The sequence below is a fragment of the Ylistrum balloti genome, unplaced genomic scaffold (genome assembly GCF_031769215.1).
Source record: "Ylistrum balloti isolate Yb309-2 unplaced genomic scaffold, AGI_CSIRO_Ybal_v1 Utg369886, whole genome shotgun sequence".
Classification (NCBI taxonomy): Eukaryota; Metazoa; Mollusca; class Bivalvia; order Pectinida; family Pectinidae; genus Ylistrum; species Ylistrum balloti.
The window spans coordinates 493,833-503,334 of NW_026782021.1; positions in this window are offsets into that span (position 1 = coordinate 493,833).

Consider the following 9,502-nt stretch of genomic DNA (forward strand, 5'->3'; position numbering starts at 1 on the left):
CCTCAGAGATTCTACGGTTTGATCGGGAGAGATGACTTATCTGGCAACCACAGGAATTTGACCACGTGATCGGGAGAGGTGACTTATCTGGCTACCAAATGTATTCGACCATGTGATCGAGAGAGGTAACTTATGCGGCTACACCAGGAACTCTACTGCGTGATCGAGAGAGGTAACTTATGTGGCTACACCAGGAACTCTACTGCGTGATCGAGAGAGGTAACTTATGCGGCTACACCAGGCGTGATCGAGAGAGGTAAACCACTGCGTGATCGAGAGAGGAACTTTGCGGCTACACCAGGAACTCTACTGCGTGATCGAGAGAGGTAACTTATACGGCTACACCAGGAACTCTACTGCGTGATCGAGAGAGGTAACTTATGTGGCTACACCAGGAACTCTACTGCGTGATCGAGAGAGGTAACTTATACGGCTACACCAGGAACTCTACTGCGTGATCGAGAGAGGTAACTTATGCGGCTACACCAGGAACTCTACTGCGTGATCGAGAGAGGTAACTTATGCGGCTACACCAGGAACTCTACTGCGTGATCGAGAGAGGTAACTTATGCGGCTACACCAGGAACTCTACTGTGTGAGAGAGGATCGAGAACGGCTACACCAGGAACTCTACTGCGTGATCGAGAGAGGTAACTTATGCGGCTACACCAGGAACTCTACTGCGTGATCGAGAGAGGTAACTTATGCGGCTACACCAGGAACTCTACTGCGTGATCGAGAGAGGTAACTTATGCGGCTACACCAGGAACTCTACTGCGTGATCGAGAGAGGTAACTTATGCGGCTACACCAGGAACTCTACTGCGTGATCGAGAGAGGTAACTTATGCGGCTACACCAGGAACTCTACTGCGTGATCGAGAGAGGTAACTTATGCGGCTACACCAGGAACTCTACTGCGTGATCGAGAGAGGTAACTTATACGGCTACACCAGGAACTCTACTGCGTGATCGAGAGAGGTAACTTATGCGGCTACACCAGGAACTCTACTGCGTGATCGAGAGAGGTAACTTATACGGCTACACCAGGAACTCTACTGCGTGATCGAGAGAGGTAACTTATGCGGCTTCCCTGAGAAATTCTACAATGTGATTACAAGATGTAACTTATTTCATTCCCTTGCAAGAACTCTATCGCATGATCGTGAGAAGCAAAATGTGGGTCTCCCCAATAGGATTTCTTCTTGATCGTGAAATATTACTTGGGTAGTTCCCACCAAAATTATATTACGCGATGGTGAAAGATAACTATGGTAGAGTTCTAGCGCTGGGACAAGGTTTTCCTCCGTGTTGTGCTGCGTAATCTTGAGCGGCGACTAATGTGACAGCACGAAAGTGGCATTGTTTCGCCTTCAGTTGCTGTGGCGCTAACGTTCTTGATCCACTCACGAAGACAACGAAGAAGACATGACAAAAAAAATTATATTCAAACTCCAATTCGATATGACAAGGGAACAAAATATTAATAAAAGAAAAATTAACGTTGGGACCCAACAAATAGTACAAATAGAATACTAAAACCAGGTGTTCCGGAAGAGTACTGATTTTCTGCTTCATCGGCAATTCCCGATATGTTAATTTTGGTCAATCCATGTAAGTAATTTTATCTTTAAAAATGTGAACAAGGTTAACATCAATGGAGCCAACTGGCATCAAATACGTCCACGTCTACTTCATACCGCACGATGAAACATAATGTTTCCCTACAGGATCGTTGTGACGACGGATCTTCTGGAGTTTAAAAAGAATTGAATTTGAGGCTTAAGTTTGGCACTATTATCAGACAGAAACAGATATGTAGACAGGACTTTGGAGAAAAGAAGGAAACTAACAGACCGTAAATTTTCAGTTCACTTTAATATCTTTAAAGAACAAAATTTTTGTTTGAATTAGAGGATATTTAGCCTCCATCGACCTTACAAATTAACTGTACAATTAGACAGAAACCATTTCTACAAATCACCAGCACTTCCCCTTTTAGATAAGCAACAACACGAATAAAGAATCTGATACCGATCAGTGCGCATGACCGAGTCAGATAGGCTCTAATGAGTTGTATACACGAGTGCAGCCTTGATTACAGCCATACTGCCAGCATTACCAGGATGACAGTATTACGCGGACCAGACTGACGCCGTTTGGTCTATGTAATGGGTTTCTACCTGTTATATCAACTTAACTCCGAAACATGGACGTTCATCTCCGCCGGACCGTGGTCATGATACTAGAGACACATTTCATTTCCTGTCATATTTTAATTTACTAATATGTTAGAATATTTTGGACAATATCAAACTTAAAGCTGACCCATAGGACGTTGTTAGTATCGTGGTGGAGTAACAAGACTTTAAGAAGCCGGGTTTACAGTAAGTACTATCGTGGCTGGAGGTCTGATAGTTAGATATCTGTTATACACACAACAAGGTCAGACATGAATCTCAAATCGACGACCACGAAAAATCATTAACCTGAATGTGGATTTGATTGACAGTTTGGCTGTTGTCGGCACTGCAATGTTGATAGTACACATTGTATGTCCGCTACCTTGCATACTCGAGGTATCCTTCGGTCCTTATCCAATGAGAGTAAAGCGTGACTCCATAGTAAGGAATCTTCAGTGATTTCTCAGTATTGTGAAATTCATGTCGAATACCATATTATTTCTAACTAAACAAAGTAGCTTCAATTTCATTTTATTTACCTCGCTTCTGGATAAACATATGATAAAATCAGTATACTGATATAATACCCCGACATTAGTGAGCATACCTTCTACAGTTACCAGATCAGGAAAAAAACCTTTCTTGGTTTGCACGACAGCTATGTCGGCATTGATTCTAATAAATCATACACATGGCGACCTCTTTTCACCTAAAGAAATTATGAAACGCTTCTTCTGCAAAAGCATTTGGGAAAAGATATTGAAAATTAGTTTCTAATTGACTGCTTCGTTCAAACCTTTCGTTTGGCCAGGCTGCATTCAATGATATTGATATATCTTGCCTTTTGTGTCTGGTGCGGTATTGTAGGTGTTGCTCAGTATTGATCCAGTCGTTTGGCATGAGATGTAGAATTCATGGAAGAAAAACCTGATATAGCTCTTAGCAGAAGGTGCTTTTTCTTAAAGTGTGCACAAAAGACACAAAAGTAAATAGTGTCTTTTAAAACAACACAGAATGAGATGTGTTTTACAATGTTATAAAGAATTAAACTGCATCAGACAGATGTTTCGTCCTTCACGGAGTTTAGGAGTATAAATGTTAGAACCTATATGGTGACTGAAGAAAGTTGAACTTCGTAATTTTCACATATCGGATAGTTTCAAAAACGTCAAGTGCATTATGAATCACTAATCCAATGGATTCAAACGTGGTATGCATGTTACGGCCAACCTCGAGGACTACCATCTGCAATCTTGAAGATTGCACAAAAGAAACCAGTGAACAATACATTTCAAAACAAATATAGGATCAGATGTAACAGAGTCAAATAATGAATTAAACTGCATTATACAGCTGTTTCGTCCTTCCAGAACTCGTCAGTTTTGAAAGCTAAGGGGTAACAGAGGAAAGTCATAAAAAATAAAAAATACACAATCGCTTAGACATCACGTTACACAGTTGCAGCAGTTTATCCGTATCTGACTTGGAGAATGGCTGACTGATCACGTGATGAAACCTTACACCCTCCCACCTGAGCCAGTTTGAGCGAGGCCTCTATTCCACAAGTGTCTTTGGCGCTTTGTGTTGATCTCATTTGTGTGGTAACTAAAGAGACTTGTCAGTGATGGAAACAAACTTCCAAAACCATACTTTCTTTACTTAAAGAGATCAAAATTGTCCTTTTATGGAATCTTCCCATCATCTTAATTAGTTTAATTGTCAATACGGTTATGGAAACGCAAACGAAGTAAATGTCGTATATAATTTGAATACGGGACAGTAGCAATCATATGAATGTAAAGGCTATCATATTCCCCACAAATCCTCTCTTCTACCAATCTGATTGTCCGTTTTGGAGCTTTCTATACATGTGGACAACTTCAAATATTCCTCGCGGTAAAACGTCAGCTCCTTTATCTTGACATATTAAGATAGCAATCCTATCTAGAATATGAATTAACCTTGTATTAAGGACATGAGAGTAATTAATCTACATATCCTAATACAGACAGAAATTATCATTCCAATGTGGACATTTTTCATCATGGTTTCTTAATTTTAAGTCTCTTAATTGTCCTTATTAGCCAAGATAAATAAACGTTTCAAACGTTTAATTTTCGTGTAGCCTAAAGCTTTACAGTCACTAAACATCTTTTCAGTGAAATTAATGAAGTAATGAAGTAGTCCCAAGCCTTTACCGTCATCCATAATTAACACATCTTGCTGTTTTTAAATCAGAAGATTTCAATTTTACAAACATTAGTCAGACCATAACAATTGTCAATGACCTTGAGTGAACTGTTCACGTGTTAGAATTGTCCAGAACTTATATGAGCCCCGCCCCTTTGCTTGGTCAAACGTCCTTGGCCATTCTCTATGTAACTCAGTCCGTCTCTACCGTTGTATAAAGCTATATGTAGTAAGTCACGCCTCACCTATTTTTACCCGGAAGGCCGTCTGGAGATTCATCTGACCGACTTCTAGTCTCTATTTCTATAATATCTTGACGTAATAGAGAATTTCAAAATTGCAATAATTATTAAATATATCACATTCTAATTTCTAAGCAGGTAATGAGTCAGCTTTAACATACATGTATCTCAAGCTTGTTAACAGGATGTCAGGCACGGCCCATCGCAGAACAGAGATGCCATGAATGATCACAATTCAAAGAACCTGGCATGTAAGAAGCTCGTACGTCCGTCACCATGACGTAGGCATGGTAAAATTACACCCACGCTGACACTCCCGCCAAAGTTATCAGAAGCTTAACTGAAGATGTCAATGTCCATTTTATTGTTGTCCCTGCTCCATTAATTAAGTGGTCGTACACTACATAAAACGTAATTTAAATCTTAATTGTTGTGATATAAGATTTCGGTGTGAATACCTGTACAATATCATGACGAATACCTCACTTAATAACACTTCACGTGCTCGATAGCTACAGGACCACTTACTGAAGACGTTCAACTTAGGATAACCAACCGATACTTTTCAAGTGCATTCAATGATCAGAGTTCAGTGATATCGATAGTACATAACTCAAAAGGTTTTCATTGAATTAATATTCTCCATGGCTTCAATAAGTACATTTATCGGATCTCTTACCCAGATGTTTGACAATGAAGACGTTTATTTTCAACCTCTAACCACCTGGTAGTGTATGATTGAGAAATAGTTGCACGTAAGCCTAAGATTTGCGAAGCCCTGTCGTAACAGCAATGTGTAACGTCCCGTCGCAGACAATTGACGAGAACCCTCCACGAAATTGGAACAGATCTGGGTATTCTGAAGTCGGTATAGGAATGTTTATTTTTCCCGGTACCCTTTGTTGTTTGAATACGTGTAAAATCTAGTTACTAACAGTAAGGCTTCACAATAGTTCTGCTCCTCCCGCTACACCGGGACAGAAATTAAACACAAACAAATCGGGTCCGACTTATGTTTTCAACGGTGTAAAGAATATGTTGTTGTTTGTGAGGTGTTTGTATCTCGTCCTCAGTAGCAAAGGCTGTGCGGGTTTATCAATAGAATCAATTAGTGCTGTACTTCTTGGACAGGTGTGGGACACAAGAGTTCGACTACTGTCACCTAGGTACATTTTGATAGCCTTAAGAAACAGAGAAGATTATCTTTACACAGCATTAATACAAAACCAGTATGACTGTTTGTTTTCCCTTTCTCAGTTGCAGTTTACTAGCCTCCTCTGTAAGACGAAACGATTTTGAGATTTTCAGAAAAGATGGAATCGTAACGGGTAATCTTCCCATTCATAACGGGTAATCTTCCCATTCATAACGGGTAATCTTCCCATTCATAACGGGTAATCTTCCCATTCATAACGGGTAAGATTAACATTCATAACGGGTAAGATTAACATTCGTAACGGGTAAGATTAACATTCGTAACGGGTAAGATTAACATTCGTAACGGGTAAGATTAACATTCGTAACGGGTAAGATTAACATTCAAACCATATTTGTAGGGACTATGTTTCTGAAGGGATTCGCAATGTTTCTTTTTTATCTTCGTGTACTCTCAGTTCCTATTCTTGTTTTTGGTATCGCTCCGGCTCAGGTGTTGTCTTTCCTTTTGTTTTAGTGTTACTTCGGCTCAGGTGTTGCATTTCCTTTTGTTTCGGTATAACATCGGCTCAGGCATTGTCTTTCCTTTTGTTTTGGTATAAGTTCGGCTCAGGTGTTGTCTTTCCTTTTGTTTTGGTATAAGTTCGGCTCAGGTGTTGTCTTTCCTTTTGGTTTGTGTTACCTTGTCTCAGATGCTGTTTTTACTTTTGTTACTTCGACTAAATGTTTTGTCTTCATTCTGTTTGTTTGCTATAGTATTTTTCCTTTTGTTTTGAAGCCTTTGCATATAATAACATATCGCTTCATTTCCGCACTTCAAGTATCTTACCTTTTCCTTCGATGTAGCCTTAGTCCTAGATGTTGACCCGAAGATTTGCCCTAAGTTAAATGTATCAACAAGTATTTTTTTAATTGAAAACGGAAATCGTTTCAAAGGTATCCGTAGTTTACATAAGTGTGTTAGAAGTGTTGTGTACAAAATACAAAACTCGCAGGTATTACTGTGACGATGTACAACAGTGACATGGAGTTCTGAGATAGTGTCTGTGTTTGAACCTTTAACAGTGGACTAAATGTACATACCAACACTTATTCCTAACTATCACTATTTGTACTAGGGGTTTGGTAGCACTTCTGATTTCGTGTTCATTCGTCCCATCCACTTCATACACCGTCATCTATTGAACTATGGAAATCGAGTTTCTTTCGAGATGTTACAACGTAATTTGATATTGTTTTCTTTACAAATTGGCCCTTTTAACAAATTCAGAATAATTTAAATCCCGGTTTAGCACACACATGGGAATAGTAGAGCACAAAATAAATTCAATAATGATTTAAAAGGATTTATCGATCGGCTTTGTGAGCATAACCTTATTTCATCGTTGATGGTGCATCCTTCTGTTTTAATCCTTTAATCAAACTTCTGTAGGTCAACAAACAAATCAGATATCCGTTAAATACACGTTCATAGTGATCAAATATACCACTGTTAGTACTCATACATACATAAACTATTTGTCAGTAAATACAATGTCACATGCTGTTCATGACTTGAATTTGGCGTTCAAAGCATTTAGCCCATTTATTTATAACAACATCTTAAACCTCTCCAATGTGCCCTTTTGATCATAGTTAGATAGATCAAAACATTAATTATGTTCCTACAAACTATTCCAGATCTGAAATGATATATATATGTCAACGAAGTTGACTTCTGAACTCTAGCTCCCGTACATTTGATGAAGGTTCCGCAGTGGTGACACTGGGTTATGTGACAGGAGGCTGTTTTTAAAATTAACTTCGCTGAGGGTCCGCTTCATTGTGTTAATTAATATCCGAACAATTCAAGTCTGCATATCAACTCTGTAGTCTTCCGTTTGTGTATTGTCATTTTTCATGAATCTTTTAAAATAATATAGCGATAGGTTGCGTTGGTGTTATCTGTGTCACAGTAACGGAGCGATTTAAGACAGCACCGCCTCAACAATTAATAGCCATTTGTAAAGAAGTGACATTTCATTGACGTTTTTATTTACTTTATGAATAGTGAAGATATATACGATGTAAATCTTGAGTGGTCTAAATTGATGTGGCGTTTGAAAAAGCATGAACGTGAAGCTGATTATATAAAGTAAAACAATACATGATATATAGTTACTGAGTACAAACGGTGAGGGCTGGACTTGTAGTACGGCAAAGATTAATCATTTTGGCAACAACAGATCATTTTGTAATGAATCAGATCAATGATTACAAGGTTACAACTCTCAAAGGCTGTTGGTCAATCAGTAACAAAGTTACAGAAAAAGCTTTAGGACTGTAGGTCAAATAGTTACAAGGGTACATCTTAAGATTTAGAACTATTGGTCAAACAATTACAAAGTTATAACTTAAGATTTTGGACTGTTGATCAAATAGTTACAAGTTTATAACTAAAGGTTTATGATTATTGGTCAAATAGTAACAAGGTTACATCTTAAGATTTAGAACTATTGGCCAAACAGTTACAAGGTTACAACTACAGCTTGATGACTTTTGATCGAATAGTTAAAAAAATTACGGCTTAAGCTTTAGGACTATTGGTCAAATAGTTAAAGGGTTACAACTTAAGTTTTAGGACTATTTGTCAAATAGTTAAAGGGTTACAGCTTAAGCTTTAGGACTATTTGTCAAATAGTTAAAGGGTTACAGCTTCAGCTTTAGGACTATTTGTCAAATAGTTAAAGGGTTACAGCTTAAGCCTTAGGACAATTAGTGTAACAGTTACAAGAAAACAACTTATAAACTTACAGATATCCCTCACTGTGGAAAACATAATTAAGTTAAACATTCATCTGTCAACTTATCCGTACAAAATTCACACAAGTACAGCTGATATTCAACTGGCAATGCAATTGTAACCGTTTAAAGATTTTTTTCGTAATTAAGTAAAGAATTCATTGCATGTATATATTAAAGTATTTGATTATTGATATGTTAAATTGAAAGGAACTTAAACATAGATAAACAAAAATGATAATTTACCAAAGGTGAAAGAGGTAGATTATTATGAAACATGCAGTGCATATGCAATGGAATGCACCTTAAATGTTGTTTGTTGTAAGCTAACACTCGTGCATTTTTTGCAATAGATATATTCATGCAATGTTAATATTTATGAGCGATTATAAAACACCTGTTCTCACATATCATATATAGATTAGGTAAAATTAGAGTGGAAGTCAATATGTACTATTGTGTCTTGGGATATATTGATTTACGACCTGTATGTCACGCTTTTGTTAATATTTAAAAAACCAAAATTGTGCCATCTATTTAGAACGTTTTAAATGATTACATAACTTACCTGTAAATACCTGTTTATCAACAAAAGAAATCACGTGTTTTATGTGGTTTATCTCATTAATTACTTGCACGTGTTTTTCTGTACTTCAAATATGTGTATAATTAGTTAGTATGATAAATGGAAAAGATCCGGGACAAAGTATGGTCACCTTGCCGCTAATCATTAAAATGTCTTTATCGTCATCCTCCATGTTTCGGCATCGGAACTGACCATTGTATTTCCTACATTTAATGATTTGCTAAGTTTGTGAATGACATGCTATGACATTTACAGGTAATGACAGGACATCGGCATGGTGCAATGACTGTGCTGCTAACTTATCTGTGGTCGACCGGAGCCAGTATAAAAATAAATACCCTTTTTCCTGAACTGCAAATGCTCCCTT